Genomic DNA, 22,731 nt, shown 5'->3' on the forward strand with positions numbered 1-22,731 from the left:
TGCCACAGATGTGGGTGAAACGTCAGGAGAGAATGCTTCTGGCACATGGCCATAGAGCCCGGAAAACTCATAGCAACCCAGCCAGTAGGCTGTTGCTGAACAACCTATGAACTTTTAGCATTAAAGGAAAAAATGCCCAAGATTTTATCACTTAATACTGTTGGCATGTCTGGAGAAGAATAGAATGCTTCTATACCAGGCAAGGGCAAACTTTGCCCATGTCTGGAGTTAGGAATTGTAGGAGTTGAAATCCAAAACAATTTGACAGAAAACTGGGAGTTGCAGTTTGGCATGTTACTGGCTCTCTTCTGCAGGGAAGGCTAGGGACTTTGTAAAACTACAGCTCACATGACATGGCACTGAATCTATTGCAATTGAGCTGGTGCCAGAATCCTTTCCGGGAGATCTCCTCAGTGGAGATATCTCTTAAAGGGATATCCTCTGGCTCTAAGGATTCCGTTTAGGAAGGCAAGCCTTGTTTTGGTATTCCCCTTTAAGCCTGGCTGAAGAAGCAAAACCAAACGGCGGCTCCAGGGCAAGGCAGGGCGAGGAGAAGGCCAAGCGCAGGCAGGCATGTCTCTTCTCTCTTCTCTTCGCTCCCTCCCTGCTTCGCGGAAGGCTTCTACTGAGCCGGTGTGGTCCCCGCGGGGGGGGGGGGGGGCGAGGGGGGGGGGCGATCCGAAGACATCAGAAACAAACGAAAAAAAGGTACTTTTATTATTCAAATTCATAATATTTGTAAGGCAGTGAGCAGATGGTTCAATATCAATTCAAAAGTAATTATGAAACGAATTTTAAACGAATTTAACGAACTAACGAAAAATTTGCTCAAGCCTAATAGCTAGTACCAGAAGTTGTGGTATGTTGGCATGCTGAGCAACAAAAAATCATCCAGCATAATAATGGAGCTGAAAAAATGTCAAATTTTGGTTCCAGATGGAATTCACTAAGTCCTAGATTTCCAGACCATGATATCAAACCCAAAATACTTGGTAGCAGCAAAATTCACAAAACTGTGCGGCATTCTGACAATTGTAGCTATAGTGCTGTGTGGGTCAGTGGAATTTACTTTTGAAAAGATACTCAGAGAGAATTGGACCAAGAAGGAAATGGATGCCCAGGTCATGATTTAAACTAGGCATAACCTTATTTGCATAGCAACTATGCACTAATTGAACCAATTATATATAGTTGATGGAGTGAAATCTAAAACTGCTATGTCTGGTCCCACCCTTACACCTCAATTGCCTTGTCCTTAATCTACTACACTAGACCCTGTCTTAAATCCAAGCCATAGCATGCACATTTATTGCCTCATGGGAAGGTCCAGTGAATAACAGCAACTCATGCAATAACCTTAGCCTGCAAGGTGGCCCACCAAGAGCTGCCATTTCCACCTCCTATTCCTCTTTCTCTTCTTTGGGTGTGGGTTTCATCTTGCTAACTTCAATTATCCCTAGTTGTGGCAAATAGTAGCAATCTTTATCTTAATCTTGTTTGGAAAAATTCAGAAAACATTCTAGAATTACATGAAGCTTAATTTACGATACATTTATTTAATAACAGAACAACAATGGCCAGCCTACAACATAACATGCAGTATGTCCCCAGGGAAGCTGAAAAATATAATGACATGGGAAAAAATTCCTTCTAATCTTCTGAAAGTGATTAGCAAAATGCATGGTTAGGTATGTAGTGTCCAGTGGGACAAAGAGGTCAAAGTCAGTAGACATGCCTATATAAGGCTTGCTGAAGTCTCATGAGGGAAGCAACTCTAGAAAACTCACAAGTCCTGTGAGGAGGGCAGATCTTGTGATAACTACTTTCTGCCTACATCATGAGATATTCACTTGCTTCATCTCTGGCCCAACAGCCATTTGATCCAGCATAGGCACTGGGAGCCTCAGGGCCCTTCCAGACCCTTCTAAATTCTGGGAGGAATGGGGATATTAAATCCCAGTTCCTCCTGGGATTTAGTCCCCACCCCAACCCAAAGCTGAGATTTACCCTGGGCAATTGATCCAGGAGTGCATCCAGTCCACCCAAGCCCCCCATTCCCCCCCCCAAAAAAAAACTTTCCTGAAGGGCCTGCAGGCAGTACAGACTCCTCCAGAGAGCTCTCCTGATGCACAAAAATTACTCAGGAGGTGGGTGAAAGAGGCAGCCCCCTCAGGTAAATTTGGGGGGAGGCAAATTGGGTCTGGTAGGGGAGGGGTGCCATCCCACTCCTTTGGGCTCTTTGAGCTTGAAGAACCAGGATCACGGTGGGGATTGACCCCCATGACTGCTTCCACAATCCACATAGGGCCCTCACCTGGAAAGATCTGAACTTATCTTAAGGTCCAGATCTTTCCAGATGTTTTATTAATCCAGAGTAACCTGAGAAATCCCTGTTTTCTCTGGATTGATTCAGTTTTACCTGAGGCATCATTTGGACACCTCAGGTAAAACTGAGACAGGTCCCACATTTTGGGCCTGTTTGAAAGGGCCCTCAGCAAACCAAACATCCTTGTCTATTTGCATTGGTGTTAGTGTTTATTAGGACTAAGGGCACACTGAAATCAATTGGATCTCCCTTACAATGTTGATTAGATTTGACTGCAAGGCCCAATTCAAAAAGCTAATAGACATGGGGCCAAGAGGAATACCAAGAAAATCAGGCAGGCAGGCCGCCAAATCATTCTATTTGATACAGTTGCCACAACTATTCCTGTGAATACAGTTACAAATTAGGGCTTGTCTACACAGGCGAGTGGTGGCATGGATGGTAAAGTGATGGTATTATTTGAATTTGTTGTTTATTCGTTCAGTTGCTTCCAAATCTTCATGACCTCATGGACCAGCCCATGCCAGAGCTCCCTGTCGGCCGTCGCCGCCATCAGTTCCTTCAAGGTCAAGCCAGTCACTTCAAGGATACCATCCATCCATCTCACCCTTGGTCAGCATCTCTTCCTTTTTCCTTCCATTTCCCCCAGCATCATGATCTTTTCCAAGCTTTCCTGTCTTCTCATGATGTCACCAAAGTACTTCATCTTTGCCTCTAATATCCTTCCCTCCAGTGAGCAGCCGGGCATTATTTCCTGGACTATGGACTGGTTGCATCTTCTTGCGGTCCAAGGGATTCTCAGAAATTTCCTCCAGCACCAAAGTTCAAAAGCGTCTATCTTCCTTCACTCAGCCTTCCTTATGGTCCAGCTCTTACATCCATAGGCTACTATGGTGAATACCCTTGCTTTAACTATGCAGACCTTCATTGCTGGTGTGATGTCTCTTCTCTTCACTATTTTATCAAGATTGGCCATTGCTCTCCTCCCAAGAAGTAAATGTCTTTTGATTTCCTGGCTGCAGTCTGCATCTGCAGTGATCTTTGCACCTAGAAATATAAAGTCTGTCACTGCCTCCACATTTTCTCCCATTATTTGCCAGTTATCAATCAGTCTGGTTGCCATAATCTTGGTTTTCTTGATGTTTAACTGCAACCCAGATTTTGCACTTTCTTCTTTCACATTGGTGATAAGGCTCCTCAGCTCCTCCTCACTTTGAGCCATCAAAGTGATATCATCTGCATATCTAAGATTGTTAATGTTTCTTCCAGCAATTTTAGCTCCAGCTTTGGATTCATCAAGTCCCACACGTTGCATGATGTGTTCTGCGTACAAGTTGAATAGGTAGGGTGAAAGTATACAGTATACTATTTGAATACACTGAATAAATCAGTGTAACTTAAACTGCTCTTTCATAACACCCCAAATTAGCCTTCTGAAGAAACTGTTTCACTTTCCTTAATGAGGGAGCTAGCTCTCATTTAACCCATTCATCCATTCTTAGTCTTCCTGAACATTCACATGAATACATTCCAGGGAACAATGGCATACATTTAACATCCTCAGTGAACACAGCATGCAATAATATGATTAAATAAAATTTAAATTCTGCACATTTTGACCAAAAAGAAAATGTGCTTTGTTTAAAATTTTTAATCTACTCCAATGAGCTACTGCCCCACAAAACAAAATTGATGTCTGCTGTCGATTGCATGCCCTTTAGCACAAAGGAGACTTGATAATGCATAGGCTCTAAAATGTTGCCTATATATCATTTCAGCCATCTTTCCAGCACTGTTTTTATCTTCCTGCTGCAGAAAAGAGTCTGACGTTGAGAGTTAGTGGCTTGTCTAAAACAGAAGTGAGGTTTGAACCAGAGACTTCATAGTTCACTTGTGTGTCTGCTTTGTTGCACAAAAGAGAGGACCTTGCAGACCGGTATGAATCTTTATAGGCAGATTTGCTCAATGCATGAAGACAACATTAAAATACCATTTGCACCCAAACAATTCATGGCAATCACAGAGAATGCATTAAGGCAGCTCAAATGAGCTTATTAAATGGCTATTGATTTTCTTGAAGACTCTAATTGGCATAAGGCCCACCTGCCTTCCTCTAAATAGGTTAAAATCAGGATGCTATTTACAGATTATGCCAGTAAATGCCCATGGTGTCCAATGAAATCTAGAATACGCAAAGAAGGGTGAAGCTGAAAACTGGAGCAACTGTTTGAGCAACAGTCCCATCTCTTCCACTCTCTAGTATCTCGTTCTTTTTTGGGAGAGTGAAATCCATCAGCCTCAGAGAATATGTTTTCTCCCATGCAACAAGAAAAATGCAGCTGTATTGATTTCTAATACACAGCCGGCACATGTGATCCCTTTTTATTGGGCCAACAATAAGGTTTAGCTGACAAGCTTCAAGAAGTTTCAGATTTACAACTATATGCAGCTGCCCAGTACAGAAAACTGATATGCTGTTTGATGCACTATAACAGACAATACATCATATTTAAATAGAGCAACCAGGGCAAAGTGTAGATGCAGCAGTATTGGCATGTCTTCAGATTTTCAGGCTCCTTCTTTGATTATATAAAACAAGTAAAGGGACTTCAAAAGCAAGAGCAAGGATTTCTTTTTCGTTTTTCTATTCGCGTTCGTTGAGGAGGAGAATGAGAGAAGGGAGCTAAACCTGAAATCAACACATCCAGGCACCATTAAAAATCCCAGAGGTCCAAACAAAGAGATAGATATGATAAACAAATGATTTCTTCACATACATATATAGTTCAATATTTATATAAGTTTTGGCGCTGGCAATGCAGCTCTCTCCATAGACTTTTCTAATCAGAATTAAGATTTTGGTTTTACTTTGATGTTTTTAATATTTTTATTTAAAAGAATATATTATAATTCCTGTGGTTTCTCAGTCTAATACATCTGGGAGACGTGCATTACAACTGCCTCAGAAGGAAAAGGAAAACCTCTACTGCTAAATAATAGCCTCCATATGTGTGTGGGTCTTTGCCACAGATTTGTTGATGAATGATGGAATAATGAGACCAGGAGCAGAAAAACAGAATTGAATAAGGGTCACTTTATTTAACCTAAAACTTTTAAAGGAATGAAATGGAAGGGGAAGGAGCAAGAGGTGAGGAGCAACCTAGTGTGGGGTCAGCTAAGGCTGTGATCATTCCTTGACTTTTTCCTCGGTCTTCCCCTGACTGAAATATCTGAACCCTAGGGGGAATCCAACATTGGGTTGCTTTTCAGCCATCCATTGAGCAGAAGATAGACTTGAAGAAACACCGCTCCTCAAGCTGTAAGTCTTAAAGTGAGGGCCAAGCCTCCAGGCCAGCCCTATGGGTAGTCTTCCTTCCTCATCCTCTTACAATCCTCTTCCTGCTCCCCCAATCACACTTCTTCTATATACATTTTTAAACATATCACATTTACATTTAACCCAGACCAAACCACTTCCGCATGAGAAAAACCATATGCTTGAATTCTCTGATGGAGGTACATGCATGCAGAAGCTAGCAATAAAAGATTAAGGAGTAAATAAGCTAGTTGCTAAAGAAACAAACAAAGGCTTTAGTGAAAGAACTCCATTAAAGATGGGAAAACAATCTTCAGGATGTTAAGCATGCATTGCTGAGTATTGCTGCATTTCCAATATTTTCCACCACGTAGGACATGCTAACATTATTCTGTCCAAAATTATACTTTTCTTCATGCAGGTAGGATCAACTCAAACAATTTAGACTTGGATTCTTCATTTGACGGCTGAACTAATACAATCCCAAAAGATCTACACCACTTTTTTTTTCACTCATGTGCAAACAGCCACCCAGCCAGGGTTACAGAACACAAAAATAAGAATAACGAATAGCAGTACTAAGTAAGAATATATGTATCCATAGGATCCTTACCATAAGTGTTTAACTGACACGAAGGAGACTTTTGTCATTTTTCATCCACTTTGAGGTAACTGGAATCTGTGTGTCCCAGAATATTTGTAGTCTCTGTGGGACACAATGCTGCTCTTGCTTCTTCTGAAACAAGGACAGACTTGAAGAATGGACAATGCAGCTGAAACAAAAATCCAAATAGATTTAAAACAGAACATTTTCTGCAGTTATATTCAGTATTTCAAAGTTCTAACATTTTCAAATGCTGCATTTAAGTAGGGGGGGGTTGCACAGAAAAGAGTGCACTTTGCCAAAAATGTGCCGTTTTCCTTTAAAAAATATATTTTTGCATTAACAGTAAAACAGAAACAAAACATAAAGGGCTAACCACTGTTTTTACTCTTGCAAATCCTCACTGCCATGCAAGTGTAAGAAAAACCAAATAAATTAAATAAAAAATAAGCGTCAATTGACCAAGGCCTATGGACTGGATGCGGCCCTTCAAGGTAATTTCCCCAGCCCCTGCCTAAACTCATCAACAAAAAACAGGCCCACATTTCCTGTTGAAATGCTGGTAAGTTTATGTTGGTTAAAAATGTTTTTCATTTTGACTATTGTATTGTTATTTCTTTTCTGTTTTTTTGCACTACAAATAAGATATGTGTCGTGTGCATAGGAATTTATTCATGTTTTTTTTTCAAAATATAGTCCAGCTAAAAAGATTTGAGGACCTCTGCACTAGGTGGTGCCTGACCCAGTTGCAGTTCTGCAGTTGGGGAAGATAACTAAAGTCATTCCCCCAGATTTCTAGCAAAACCAGAAGGGTGAGTTCAGAATGCTTTCCCCAGCTGGGGACTACCTGGTTGTTGTTCCTCCTCCTCTGGCCAGGAAATAGTTATATAAATGCCTCTGGGCTTCAAAGATTGCCTTGTGAGGGCAAAAGCAGCATGGAGCTTCAGATGTGGAATGTGGGACAAGATGTGGCAATCATGCAACTATCAACATCTTTTCCTGACTCTTTCATTGGATTTTTGTCTTGCTATTGTTGGGGTGGGAGAATGCTTATGCCTCAGCTGGAAAACATATTTCTGGTCCTATTCTAAACATGAAAATGGAATGTACACAACTACCAGCAGAAAAAGATTTCACAACTAATGGGGGGGAGCATTTTCTACAGAATTGTGGAAAAATCGACAGAAGACAGGAATGGGGGACAACAGGACAACATTTCTTGAGATGTTTCATAACATACAAAGAAAATAAGTCCTGAATATCTCACATCAGTATGCTTACATAGAAGAAGAAAGTATACAAAGGGATCTTGTAGCACCTTAGAGATTAACTGAGAGAATGACATTATTAGCATAAGCTTTCATACTTTCATGTTTCATCTGAAGAAATAAACTTAATCTATGAAAGCTCATGGTACAACTTATTTTTCTCAGTTAGTCTCGAAAGTACTACAAGATCCAGTTGTATAGTGGTATTCCAGATTAACACAACTGTATCTTTGAATGAAAGATCATAGATTTAACCTACAGAGTACCTTAAATCTTCATTTTTTCTGCTTATGCACTGAAGATACACACAAATATCTATAGATATAAATAAATATAAAATATATACAGTAGGTGCTCTGATAACTGGCATCCATGAGGATTAGTAGATGCTGGATAAATGTAGTTTCTACTTGCTTAAGAGTTATGGTACTATTAAAAATAGACCTAACATACCATGCTATAAAATCTCTATTGACTATCAAATTGACTATCAAGTTGACTATATTGATTATTGACTATTACTACTGAAATGCAGTAATTAAAAGCAAATAAAGACAAAATTAACTTAATGTAACACAGTTTTATTCCATTATAAAAACAGAATTTTATTAAAAATATCATTTCTTTGGGGTTTTTTGTCCAGTTACTTGAGAGTTCTGTTTGCTTGATTTCTGGTTAACTGAGAATCTATATAGATATATCTTCCACAGTGGGAGAAACAACAAATAACTAGGCCTTATTTTATGCTATATATCTTTCAGTTTGTTGCATATGTTCATATTATCTTCCTTCAGAATTACTTGGAAGTTCTCCCATTTACCCAAGGTTTATATTCAAAATCTCACTTTATACTATATTAAAATACACCCAGGCTGTTTTTCAAAGTCTGCACCGACACTCTTATCGTTCACTCCAACTAAGCAATCTGCTTCCATAGCTTGTTACAACCTCTGAACCTTATTAATTCAACTGAAAACCAAAATTTATTTTAAAAAAAACTTTAAAAAAAGAAAATTGTTTTAATTGTTTGTATTGTTTAATAGATTTTTTAAATATTTAATTTATCATTTTAAGTATACATAAAAAGTGGTGGAACAATATTTGAAGATAGAAAAGAATAGAAAAAAAAGTAAGATAAGCAGAAAAAAAACAGAAAAAAAGGGGGGGGGGAATCACCAAAACTGTTGCTCCCTTCCAGGTCCTCTGCATCATTAGGTACATCTACTAACCATAATATATTCTGGCTAAACAACTTTACACCTTCCAATGCCCAGGATTATTTATAAACATATATCAAAAAAGTTCAATTTTCTTTCCTTTCAGATACTGTCTCCGCTTGTTCCAATCTGTCTTCCATCTTGGTACAATACTCTGTGATATTGTTTGTGTCAATGTGTCCATATTTTTAATGTCTAATAATCTTAACATCCATTGCTCTAAAGAAGGAATTTCTGGGGTTTTCCATAACTTTGCTATGCATATCCTGGCTGCTGTTATCATGTATATAAAAAGCCTTTCCATATTTTGATCCATCGAAAAGTCCGTTATTCCTAAAAGGAAGTACTCCGGTTTTAATTCAAACTTATTTTGGAGTATTTTCTCCATTTCCTAATTAATTGTCTACCAGAACCCTTTTACCTTCTTACACCTCCACCACATGTGCAAAACGTCACCTATGTGTTTCTCGCACTTCCAGCATTTCCCATCTCCTTTACACTTGTTGAATTTCACTAGCCTCTCCGGTGTGATGTACCACCTATAAAAAATCTTATGCCAGTTTTCCTTTAGTTCTGTTGAGTACGTAAATTTTAGTTTTCTTTTCCAGATCCTCTCCCATTCTGCTATGACCTACCTCCCTCGCCCATGTGGTCATAACCTCTTTAACTTGATCTTCTTTCGTGTCCCATACCAGCAGCTTCTGGTATAGTAATTTTATTATTTTTGTTTCTGTTTTTAATACTTTGTCCCAGCAGGTATCTTTGAATTCAAATCCTGTCTTTTTATCTTCTTTAAAACTTTCCCTGATTTGCCAATAGTTTAGCCATGTCATTGTCGGTTCCAGTTGTTTGATCTTTCCATATGATTTAAGATTTATTTCTCGGTCACCCAGCTTTAGTAATTGTCTATATGTCAACCATCTATCCCTTGGTAATTCCCTCATTCAAGTGGAGATAGCCTTCGTGTAAAATCTGTTCTTATATTTCTCCCATGTTCCTACGAGCACTGCCCTCAAATAATGATTTTTAAAATTTCTTTCCTTATTCGTTTTCCCTTTCCACAGGTAGGTGTGACACCCTTTGTTCAAATAGATTTTTAGCATGCTTATGTTTTCTGCTGGTTTAGCCTTTTTAGTGCTATTTGTAACCTGCCCTGAGATCCCTTTAGTATAGGGCAGGGTATACATATTTTGATTAATTGATTAAGGGTTGAGGATGGGTGGCACGTAGAAAAGAACTGGTTTCATTGCTATTCATCCTATTCTAATTCAAATATTATTGAATTATGCATTCCCACAAGTTTCACTGAGATGGTCTGGAAAAAGAACCTTGTGATTCTGATTTTTCCCCCCTGTCAATATTGATCCAGACTATACTGAACAGAGCTGGATTCCTGAACAATTGTCATATGAGGTTATCCTCATATGGAAGTTGTATATTATGGAATATTTCCTATTATTTACCAGTTACAAAGCCTGTATCACTTTCCAACTCTAATGCTCTGGTTTTTATAATATGATAATGGTTCTGATGATGGTGTCAGTACTGAAAAGAGGGTGGTTTTTAGCAGTTTTCAAAGGGTTGGCGAATGAGAATTTGAAAACCACTGCTATGAATGATCCAGTGGCAGACTGGCCTGAGTCACAGCTTGTCCAATGGCAGGTGCACCCGCTTAAACATTAGACAATATGTTACAAATGTTAATAATCTTTTAGTAGCTTGAAAATGTAATAGAAATTCTAATATTATTACTGTCTGCAAGTAAAATGTATATTGTATTACTGCTTTAATTAAAAAGTCATTATAGTTGTGGGTGGACCCCCTTTATCTCCTGGTAAACAATATTTTTAGACCCTGTATGATATTGGATTGATCAACTATGTGGTTTTGTATGGGCAAGATAGACAAAGCAGCAAAAAGGAGAGGATGTCACCAATAAAATGGGTTCATGTATGTAGATAAGGCATGGGCAAACTACCAGCTGTTACAAATTGTGTAAGTTGAAGTCTAAAACACCAGGAGGGCCAAAGTTTGCTCATGCCTGATGTAGACCCACCTCCATTCAAGCTATAACATGTCTTGTTCAATAGATGAGCCTCCAGTTTCCAGACTGCATAGACATGGAAGGGCATTCAGTGAATAGATCTGGGAAAGCTATGAAATTGTGTATTGTCTCTGCCAGCACAGAAACTTGGCATTCAGAAAATAGTAACCAGACACAGCTTGAGATAGATTGTTGTCATTTATATGTCACTGCTTTATGCATGATGAGCAGGAAGAACCATCTTCTCATAGCTAGTTTATTTGTCATGAAGCAAAGCCTGCTTGCCTTGACCAGCCTGTGATGGGGGGAGGGAAAGATGAATAAAATGTTCATTTTCTTCATCTCTCATCTTTCCATTTCAGGAAGTGCCCAGAGTAGTGCTGATATGATATTTATGTTATCTCAACTCCACACCTTCTACTTCTCCAAATTACCTCCACACCTTTCTTGGTTTGTATCACTCGTCACTGTCTAAAGTTAATCTGTACTCTTTTTGTACTAAACTGACCTCATATTTTTTCACCTAAAACTGATTGCTTTTCTGCTAGAGTTGAAGGAAGGATAAGAATCAGGGTCTGCTTCTGAACTCCTTTCCTTCTGACTGCTACCGAAGAGAAGGAACCCCTTTGAAATGTACCAAGCAGCCCCAAAATAAATCTATGCTAGGTATGAACCTTTAGTTGAGTTTGCCTAGAAGCAACATTATATTTAAAATCCTAAGAAGTAATATAGTAAAAAGAATTATTTTAAGGATCCATGATATAACAGTATTCTGGGTACAACCAGTCAGGGGGTCCTTGCGGCTTCTATGTAACTAGCTGTGAAATGACAAGAGAATAAAATCTGCTATTATGTCTCAGTTGGTGATATCCTTAAGAACTGCAGGATTGCCACCTCTCACAATTTAATCATAAATCTCACCCTTTAGAGACTTTTCTGAAGTTCAAAAGTGTAAGATTTTTACTATAACCAAGATTTTTAAAAATTTAGGGGAGGTTCCTGCTAATACTCTGCTTTCCTGCAACTACCACATGGGACTGGTGTGTACACTAGATTCTGGAGAAAACTACCATATTCACTCACCTCCATTTGCCACGTACTTCTTAATCCTTAAACCCCAAAGGATTGACAGAAGAAAAACAACAGAAAAAGAGAGAAATAACCAACTCCTTATCCAACTCTTTCTCTGCCACCCTCACCTCCATTTGATACCTACTTTCTAATTCTTAAACCCCATGTTTGCAACAAAAATGCCACTCCAGAATACAGAGTGGGTAGGAATTGATAATTTAGGGAAAAATATCTAACTTACACAAATCTATCAGCTCAGCACAATATGCATAAGCTTCAAATCCATTCTCTTTGCTCTCTCTCTCTCTCTTTTGCAAGATAGTACCAACCATTGAGGCTAAACAAAACTATTTACAGACTCTGCAACTTCAGCGATTTTGCATGGAACAAGGACACAGTGTGAAGAGGTAACAAGCAAGCAAGCTTCACTTCTTCTATTGCAACGAACCATGTTGACACATGAGGCTCCCTATAGAACCACCAAACAGCTAAAATTCAAATTATAAATCTTTCGGAAGATTCAGTCAGGTTGTTTGAAGATGTCCATAGCATAACTTGCCCTCTGGATTCATACATATGGTTTTTACTTAACTTTTACTATGGTGAATTATACAAATAGTTTAGCTTAAGGACACCTACAAACTACTTTGAATAAGTTAGTAGTTTTGATAAAATAATCAATATCACATATAACTGAAATGTATCCCAAGGATCGTTTTTCCAGCCCCCTACCAGCACAGGAATTTACATTTATAGCATATCATTGATACGTACCCATCTAATCTCTATTTTTAAAAATAACAAGTTTATCATCTTCTCAAATAGTCTGTATCACTTTTGAACCTCTTCTGCCATTTTCTAATTAATAGAAATGGTTCTTTAATCAAACAATATATTTTCAAGGGCACTGTTCCATGCATAAGCCCACCATCTGATGCATAATGGTGGGTTTCAAGAGATGAGGCCTTCCACTTAAGGACATTTTGACCTTGGAGTACTTTTCCTAGAGGGACAACTTAGGTTCTTCCTTTTAAACTTTAGAAAATAGTTTAGGGCTACTATTCATTCTACTCATTTTCATCACACCAGACAGTTGGTGGCAACAAAGAGTAAAGCAAAATAACAAATACTGTCCTATCAGATTACCTGTTTGTGTACTCATTTCTTTCTGCTTAGCTGCCACATCATTTTTCTGCTTTTATGATGGTTTTATTAGTTCTAATCTTTTATCTATGAACTACTTTGTGAATCATTTTTATGGGAAGGCAAATATATATATATATATATATATATATATATATATATATATATAAAATATGTTCCCATAGAGGGAGAAATAAAAAGTTGCACTTAAGTGTCTCATAAGAACTATCAAAATTTATGTTTAGTGTAAAATACATTTTGACAGTTAAACATCTTTAATGTTACATTTTACGTTCTTTTTTTTTTTCTTAATTGCAGGTGCACAATTCACATACCCCCCCCCCCCCGCAGAACTGTTATTTAAGAAATGATTGCAAAAAAGAATTTGATCTAAGAGTGTCCTAGTTAGCAATAAAAGAAAAAAAATTAAATATTTGAGAAATTGTCAAAAAGCAAATTTTTCAAATGTTGAAAAACTCTAATGAGAAGATGTGTAGTCAAAGGCTTTCATGGCCGGGATTACAGGGTTGATGTATGTTTTCTGGGCTGTGTGGCCATGTTCTAGAAATATTCTCTCCTGACGTTTCACCCACATCTATGGCAGGCATCCTCAGAGGTTGTGAGGTATGGAGAAACTAAGCAAGGAAGGTTTATATATATCTGTGGGAAGTCCAGGGTGAGGGAAGAACTCTTGTCGGTTGGAGGCCAGTGTAAATGTTGCAATTAATCACCCTAATTTGCATTGAATGGCTACATCTACTAGCTACTTTCTGCCTGGGGCATTCTTTGTTAACTGCCCCTAGTTCCCATGTCTCAGAGTGTTGCTTCTTATTTACGATTCTGATTTTTGGTCTCTTCTGGGAGGCTTGAGATAAATTTTTTTATAAAAAAATATTTTATTAAGATTTCCAAATGTATAAAACAAAAAAGTAAAAAATACTACAAGAGAAAATAATAAAAAGAAAAGAAAAAATAGAGTTATGCCAAAAGAATAAAACAAAAAGGAAAAAAGGAAAAATATTTAAAGTGAAAGCTTTCACTGCCTCTCTTATACAATTGTCACTCTCTCCTTTGTTTATTTTTTAGTAAACTAAATCAAAATTCATATATACCTTCTGGAAAAAAGTCAATCTAACAATTCTATATACTTATTTAATAAAATATATTAGCAGACGTTATTAACACACTACAACTATTACCACCAAATCCCTCTTCTTCTAAATTAAATTGAACCTTATCATTTTTCCTAACGGTAACAACGTGTATTAGACTAACCAATCTACCTCCTATTCTCCCATTTGCCATCAACATCATGACATCAACAGTGTCTCCCCACCTTCTACAAAAGAAAACTGTATACCTCCTTTTATTTTTGTTAAGCATTCTTAAGCATTCAAAGTAATGCTTTATTTCTTTTTTGACCATTTATAATTTCTTTATGAGATTCAATTAACATTTTAAGCCAGACAAAGCAATCCTTATTACTTACTACTTCTCTCTTAACCTCACCCTCAGTATTCTGTGAAACCTCCCAACTTGCATTCATTGAGCATCGATCAGCAAACAACACAAACCCTAAAAGGCTCTCTTTCCTTTTAGTCTTGCCCTTTTATAATTTCATTCTCCTCCAGCCAAAAACTCAAACAACCACCAACTCCCAAAGCTTTCACCCAGAGCTTCCCACAGTTTCCTTCTGCCATCCATATTCACTTACATTCTTCTCTTCACCGATGAACTCAATACTCTCTCCAAATAAATCTCCATCAATTTCTTCATTTGGCTGCCAAACTCCATCAAATATTATAACTCCATAAATGAAATTATCCCCCCAAGCCTCATCTTCCATGCAACATCCAGTCGATTTCTCTGCTTTGTCCATTACATCCTTCAAATCCCACTCTTCGGTCATATCAATTTAAAGTGCCATTTAAAGTTTGAATTAAAGTTTTGCCTGTATTTCTTTATCAGAGTACATTCCTCAAGTATCTCTTTCCAAATTCTTAAATTACCTTCATCCTCAGGTCTCAGAAATAGGTATCAGCCAGCCATGCAACACCCAGCAATAAAGAAAGGATGTTTCATCATTAGCATAAATCAACAATTTGAGTAAGACACCTTTCTATGAGTGCAAATGCACTCCCAGGGAAGGCGGGCCAACTGTTATTCCAACACAGAGAGTTCAACTGTTGAACAGATCTTACAGTCATGAAGTTCTGAATGTTCGGGTGGAATCTCCTTTCCTGTAATTTGAACCCACTGCTCCGAGTCCTAGTCTCCAGGGCAGCAGAAAACAAGCCTGTTCCCTCTTCCTTATGACAGCCTTTCAAATATTTCTAAATGGCTATCATGTCTTCTCTTAGCCTTTTCTTCTGCAGGCTAAACATACCCAGCTCTTTAAGCTGTTCCTCATAGGGCATGGTCTCCAGACCTTTGATCATTTTAGTTGCCCTTCTCTGGACACCTTCCAGCTTTTCAATATCTCTTTTAAACTGTGGTGCCCAGAAGTGAACACAGTACTCCAGGTGAGGTCTAACCAAAGCAGAATAGTGATGCACCATGACTTCCTTCAATCTAGACACTATACTCCTTTTGATGCAGCCCAAAATCCCATTGGCTTTTTAAGCTACTGCATCACACTATTGGCTCATGTTCAATTTGTTGTCCATGAAGTCTCCAAGATCTTTTTCACATGGACTGTTGTCGAGCCAGGCATCATCCATCCTGTAACTGTACATTTCATTTTTTCAGCTTAAGTGTAGTATCTTATATTTCTCTTTGTTTGTTAACTTTGGCCCAGCTACAAGCTGCCTGCCTTAACAATCTATTGAGGTCATTTTGAATTCTGATCCTGTCCTCTGGATAATTAGCTATTCCTCCTAATTTGGTGTCACCTGCAAACTTGATAAGTACACTCTCTACACCTTCATCCAAGTCATTAAAAAAAGGTGTTGAACAGTACTGGGCCCAAGACCAACCCCTGTGGTTCTCCACTATTCACTTCTTTCCAGAATGAAGTGGAATCATTGGTGAGCACCTTTTGGTTTGGTTGCTTGACCAATTACAGATCCACATAATAGAAGCATTGCCTAGCCCACATTTGACTAGTTTGCTTGCAGGAAGGTCATGGGGTAAGTAGCTTAACCATGCCTGCCTTGGCGCATCTATGAAGACTGGTAATGGATGTGGATCCTAACAAGGCCCCAGTCCAGGGTTGGCTCACTCAAACATAAGAAGGCTTCATCATTTAATCCCAACTGATCACTGCCTTTATTGACTTATTTTCATTGCCAATCTTTAAAAGATTGAATAAATTTCAGTATCCATTCAAACTTAAAATATCATCTTTCCTGTTTTTTACTTGGTGATCTTACTGTTCTCACAAGCACACAAAGTAGTTGCTGAAACTGTTCTCTGACCTTATTTTTGCAATATTTTTGGAGTTTGTCAGTGGTTTTTAATTGGCAAGAGTTTAGAAAGAAGCTATTAATGACCAAAACAAAGAAGATTTCAGGTGAACAGTTTTTACTTCAAGGGTCTGCTCAGGTATTTCTGCACAAAACCCACGTAAGCAGTATTTTTGCTTCTTTCACTCCAGAAGATAAATTATGCTAGTTTATTCTGTGAACAAACTGGGGCATGTGAGATATTTCATCATCTGAAAATGTTCATTGAAGGGGAGGTCACTTTTGCTTTGCTTACTCAGGCCTCTAAATTCACAGTAATAGCTTGCTTTTTCTGTCAGACTGTCAAACTTTGTCTGCAAAGAGTTTCTCTTTGGGGTTGCATCTGGCAGGTCGAAATGGAAGATGCATTTAGCTGTTAAGCATTTTGCTGAGAGGGGGGCCTGAACTCAGTTAGAGAGGGACAAGACTTCATGTCTTAGAAAAAGGGACAACATCCAGCCATCTGGAAAGCTAAGTGGGACTCTACATAAAATGGTCTGAAAGCCTCATTAGATGTAGTCTGAAGCTTGTACTGCTAGAAAACATACTTGTTTTTTGTATTGTCGAAGGCTTTCATGGCCGGGATCACAGGGTTGTTGTATGTCTTTCTTTCCTTTCCTTACTTAGTTTATCCATAACTCACAACCTCTGAGGATGCCTGACATAGCTGTGGGCGAAACATCAGGAGAGAATACTTCTGGAACATGGCCACACAGCCCGAAAGACATACAACAACCCCATACTTGTTTTTTGTTTTCTGAACAAAAAGGTAAGATACCTTATACACAAAAAAAGATGAAATGAGAAAGAAGATGTGATAGAAAGAGAATTGAGAGGGGGAAAGAAAGTGTAACAAAGAAAAAAGAGAAGGAAGAATGTGGAAAGATGAGAGAAAAAGAGTCTGACTTTACCCATTACTGGCTCTGCCTTATCTCCTCCATCATGCACCCTCATAATAATGTGGCCTTTAGTAGCAAAAAAATGTTTCCCATTTTTGCCACAGAAGTAAGAGTGCAATTCAGCCACTGCCTCCACTATTAAGCTGAGTAGGATCCCAAGGTGATAAAAAGGGGAGACTGCTTGCAAACGGAAAAGAAGTGGAATTGTCACATTTTAAATGTTTGTCTTAATAAATAAGAGGGCTGGATTACAAATTGCAATTTTTGCTGTAATTCATATTAAACATTATAAATAAGCTGAAATAATGTATTTTTTAAACTTCTAGGTTCTGCAAGATTTGAGATTTAGATTATTCATTTTGTGTGTGTGTTGTGATGAAACATTTCTTCCCAGCATTTCCCATCTGTTCCCACTACATGTCTGAAGTACAAATATGTCCCCACTCTTCTGATCATGAATCTGATTGAAATAAATATATACAGAGAGACATGTACAGGATTGTATGCTGGTCTTAGCCTCGTGCATTTTGATGCCCTTTACAGTGCACTGTACAAATAGAGAAGATGAACCCACCTTTCCTGGTGTTTAAATTATCTAGAGAGCCACTGTCTAATTACAATAACATTTCCCTCATTGTCTGTAGAGCAAGGACCTCTCCTGTGTCTAAATGGTCTTTGCATAGCGATCTTGGCTTCAGTGCTTTCCCTTCCTCCCACTCTATTTTAGGCTTGGTCATTATGAGTGATGAGGTCAAAAATGAAGTTATACTTGCCTTCCATTGGAACAGAACTCTATGGAACAATTGTAGAGTCTTTTAAATGAAAGCTCCACAATGCTGCAGAGAGTTCTGAGTCTTCCTCAGCCCAGGACCAGCCCTGTCCAGAAAGAAGAAAGAAAAACAACAGTAACTGTTTTCTTCTAACTAGAATAATTGTAAATGGTTTAAAATCATTTTCTGTTGTTTCTGTTGGATTATGGTTGTATGTGAACAGTTTCATACTTAAAACATAGGCTGTTTTGTTTCAAAGAGTTCTGTTTTCTATACCCATTTTGTTATCTTTCCAAATAGAGTAGATTATAAATATTTTAATTAAATAAATGTCATGGACTAACAACCTCAGCATGCACCAATTTAGTCCCGGTCACCGACCAAGCTGGCCAGCTCCCATCACATAATGCCATGCCGGCTCCATAGGTGAAGGAGGGAGGAGCAGCCACAGGGAGGCTCCCGTGTTGCCATTGCAATGCATAAAGAGAAACCACATGCACCATGCATGCTCACACTTCCACTCATCTGATTGCCCTCAGCTGAAACCGAGCGATGCAGGACATGGGGCATCAGATTACTCATGCCTCTCTATGAAGTGGAGTGACCTCAGTGGCCATCTGATGAGGCCATTTCAGTTTTAAAGCTCAAGAGATAGTACCATTCATTGGGGTGCACAATTGAAAAAGAGAGCCCCATTAATTAGGATGCTCAGTTTAAAAATTTCAATGTCAAAAAACACATTTTAAATGAGTAATAATAAACACTTTTATAGAAGTGTTGTTGAATTTCTAGCCAACAAGAGGAGGTTGTTTTGCTGTGCTTTGTTTTCTTTTCTAGAAATTTCTAAATCAGACAAGCACAACAGAGACATGGGTCATCAACTATGACACAGGCACTAGACAAAAGGTGTAGGTAGCTCTCATGTAATTATTTCCAAGGTACACGGCTCTTACAGTTTACACCCAATGGGAAAATATCATTTTCCCGGCTATAACAACTTGTGTTTTGAGTTTTGTATACATGTTCCTTTCTGAGAAACCAGATACAAGCTGTGGACAAGATGGTTATATATTCCCATAGGCAATGTTTAAATATGAGCAATATTGTGTGGAACCTGCACAATTGTTACTGAAATATATTTCCCAAGAGGAGAGAACTCTTCAAAAGAAAAGCCCTTAGTCAGTCCTGAAACTGTTTTGAAAAATCCACAGGTTTAGTGGGTCATGGCTATACAGGAACCAACAGTGTGACACATTATGTGTTGCACAGAATGAACTCTGGAATCTATTTTCTCCTAAATTTCAGTGGCCTCCAATTTCCATCATGCCCTGTAAGCATAGCTAGTGAAGAATGATTATGGAAATTGTAATTTATCAACAGCTAGAGAGCCATGGGTTCCCATACTTGCTTCCAAAGACAGAAGCAGTCAGGTAAGAAAATAGCCACAGCACATATTTACATACAAATGGCCCATCAGGTGAATGCACAGAGATGAAGGACAGAGGTGGGAATTATATGAGCCTCAAGATATTGGACTGTGAATCCCAACATTCCTCTCTATTGGTTGTGCTTGCTGAAGCAACTTGGATTTGCTCTCCAACAAATTCAGGAGAGCTGTGTGAAGCCCAGTGTTGGTCTACAGCAAAGAAGAATTCATTCACAGACAAAATGCTTCCCCAACCTGATGTCCTCCAAATGTTTGGGAGTTCAGTTTCCATGATTTCTCACCATTGTCCATATTAGCTAAAAATAATATATAGTGGGGTGGAAAACACCTAAAAACGAATTTGAGTGAAAAGTTGGGAGCGTTACCCAGAATCCTTTATGCTGTTACAAAGGACTCTGGCTTATCCTTCAGTTTGAGCAAGAACAGGAGCACTGACCAGGTCGAAAGCAGCAGATAAGTGAGTTCTGGGCTACTTCTAATTCAACTGGCTGCTTCATGATGATGCAAGGGAATCGGAAGGTGTTTCACACCTGGCCACCTTGATTTCTGTCAGCATATCCCCAGGTCTTTTAAACTATGCTTTGTTGTCTTTAATCTGTTTCCCTTAGACTTGTATCTAAAGAAACATAGAATTTAACTGAGCAGTGCTTTGCGTGCCTGAAAGCTTTTGTTTTACTGTCATGTAGAGATAGAAGAACTGTGGCACAATGGCTTAATTGATAACCATCACATTTGCCCTGTCAACTTTGCTTCATACACCCCTATGTTCATGGGAATACCCAATACTAGAATATGGCCCCTGAAATTCTTCCCAAATTACAATATGGGCCTCCAGGTGGGCAGGGGGAAGCTTACCCACTCCTATTCTTGAGCAGGGGTGATTAGTGCCTTTCACATCATGGAATGATAAACCTTTTCCAGGTTTTTATCTGAATTTCCAAGGAACTCTTCAAGGTACTGAATCTAAGGTTCAGCACCTTGAATTTCTCCTTTAAAATTCAGCCCAAAGCCCAAAATGGATTCACTGCCCCAATGACATGGAAGCCATAAAGATAGGATGGAAGAGAAAGTGGTACCAAACACTAGTTGTCCACCAAGGGCTAAACAACACTTTCAATTCATCTGGTGCGGTTAAGTAGCAAGAGCATCAAGATAAGTGAAAAAAAATTATCCCTTCACACAGGTCTTTTGTTGGTGGTTACTGGTTACATGGTTGTGATAGCAGCAGCAGGTATAAAAAGAGCCATTTTTAAGTATTGCATATTTCTAAGGAAGCAGGCAGTCTTTGGGCCTAAAAAAAGCTGTTTCAGTATGTCCATTGCAATGGCACATTTCTACCCATAGATGACTGCTTATAGTGTAAAACTGGGGTGATCTAACATTCAGCCATGATTCAGAACCCACATCCCTCTCTTCCCCTCTCTCTTTCTCACACTCCCTTCCCCCCCCCTCTCTCTCTCTCTCTCTCTCCCACCCCCCCCCCCCTCTCTGTTTCACAGGTTAACAATGTCTCACGGGTTAACTTATCTCTTGTCTTGTAAGGACAAATTTAATTAGGATAGGACCATAAATATCAATTTAAGTTCCTTGAAAGAAAGGCAGGTCAGAAGTAATAAAGTGTAGGCAGTAGAGTCCACACCACACCATTGCTATTTGAACACACTTTTTGAATCCCAATGGTAGAGGAAATGATCACCATCAGTTGAAGTGGTTGCCTCCCAGTAAATGAGGATTGGATGAATTACAGGGGAACTTTATTGTAACTGAAGTGTGTACTCATACATACATTCTATATAGAATTCTGGCTTTTGTCTTTTAATAGGCATGGGCGAATTTCTTGGAATCGTCGTAAATTGGAATAAAATCAGATCTATTTCGATTTTCAAACAGGGTTCCGATGCGCATTAGCGTGTTGGAATTAATCCTTAGTTCCGAAGTGCTGAAGCCCATTCATTTAATGGGCTCGTAATTTAGATTGGATATGTGAGAAAGCGTTTTTGAAGCAACCAAACTTGTTTGCAGGGAGGAGCAGCCTAGCCTGGGCTTGCCATGCTCTAAGGCAAACAAATAAATACAGGAAAACCAGATTATTAAATACAATATAAAATACACCAGTAAAGGTAAAGGTAAACGTTTTCCCCTGACATTAAGTCTAGTCATGTCTGACTCTGGGGGTTGGCGCTCATAACCCCCGGACTGTGGTGGAGGCTCCTTCCTTGGAAGCTTTTAAGCAGAGGCTGGATGGCCATCTGTCGGGGGTGCTTTGAATGCGATTTCCTGCTTCTTAGCGGGGGGTTGGACTAGATGGTCCATGAGGTCTCTTCCAACTCTACTATTCTATGACTCTGTGACTCTATGATTCTATGCCTCCCTACCCAATCTGTGTGGACGTTCATGTAAGGGGAGGGGTTTGGACGTCCTCCTTTAAACGCATCTGCTGCATGCCATGAGGCTCATTCTGGCTTGGAAGTTGGAGCGAGGAGGGTGGCTGGTCTTTTGCTGCCTGTGCCTGCCTGCCTGGCTGGCCTGTTGTTGTTGGAGGGGGACCTAGAGGCACTGGGCAGCAGTTTGAAAAAAAGGAGTCGACTCTTTACCAAGAAGAGAAGGCATTTTGGTGGTTGGGGTGGGAAAAGGGTTGTTGTTTTTTGTTTTAAAACTCTAAAATAAAGGAGTAAAAGAAGAAGCATTTATTTTTTTTGAGACAAAAGTGGGTGTTGGTAGTTTGGGGGAGGGGAAAGGGGTTATTTTAAAAATCTGATGCATTTTCTTCTAAAATCAAGGAGCAAGAAGAAGCATTTATTTTTGAGACAAAAGTGGAAGTTTGGGGAGGGGAAAGGGGTTGTTTTGTTTTAAAAATTTGTCGCCTTAGTCCTGCTCAAAGCACTGCATGTCCCATCATTTCCAAAAACCCTCTCTGCTGTACTCCCTTTAGTCTGGGGAGCCCAGCGACGTTACTTAGCTGAATCCTTCTCTGGGTTCAAGCCCTCACTGCCTTTTGGGTTTGTTTGTTTGTTTGTTTGTTTGGCCTAAGCCTCCTCAAAGCACTGCGTGTCCCATCATTCTCAAAAACCCTCTCTGCTGGTGGTGTACTGTTCCTGGTTGATAAATGTCATTTCCTAATTGGTTCTGTCACAAAAACATGGCAAAACTTAATTACACTGCCAAAACTTTGTCTTTGTGCAA

At 39.0% G+C, this 22,731-nt stretch overlaps 1 long non-coding RNA gene across 1 annotated transcript in view; it reads right to left on the reverse strand.

Moving 5' to 3' along the window:
- Positions 1-22,731, reverse strand: part of LOC103279747 (uncharacterized) — a 199,312-nt gene that overhangs the window by 151,809 nt on the left and 24,772 nt on the right. The window contains exon 2 of the long non-coding RNA XR_010002712.1: positions 6,256-6,415. This is a non-coding gene — a long non-coding RNA (uncharacterized LOC103279747). The remainder of the gene's footprint in view (positions 1-6,255; positions 6,416-22,731) is intronic.

Source organism: Anolis carolinensis, chromosome 2, assembly GCF_035594765.1.
Source record: "Anolis carolinensis isolate JA03-04 chromosome 2, rAnoCar3.1.pri, whole genome shotgun sequence".
NCBI classification, from domain to species: domain Eukaryota; kingdom Metazoa; phylum Chordata; class Lepidosauria; order Squamata; family Dactyloidae; genus Anolis; species Anolis carolinensis.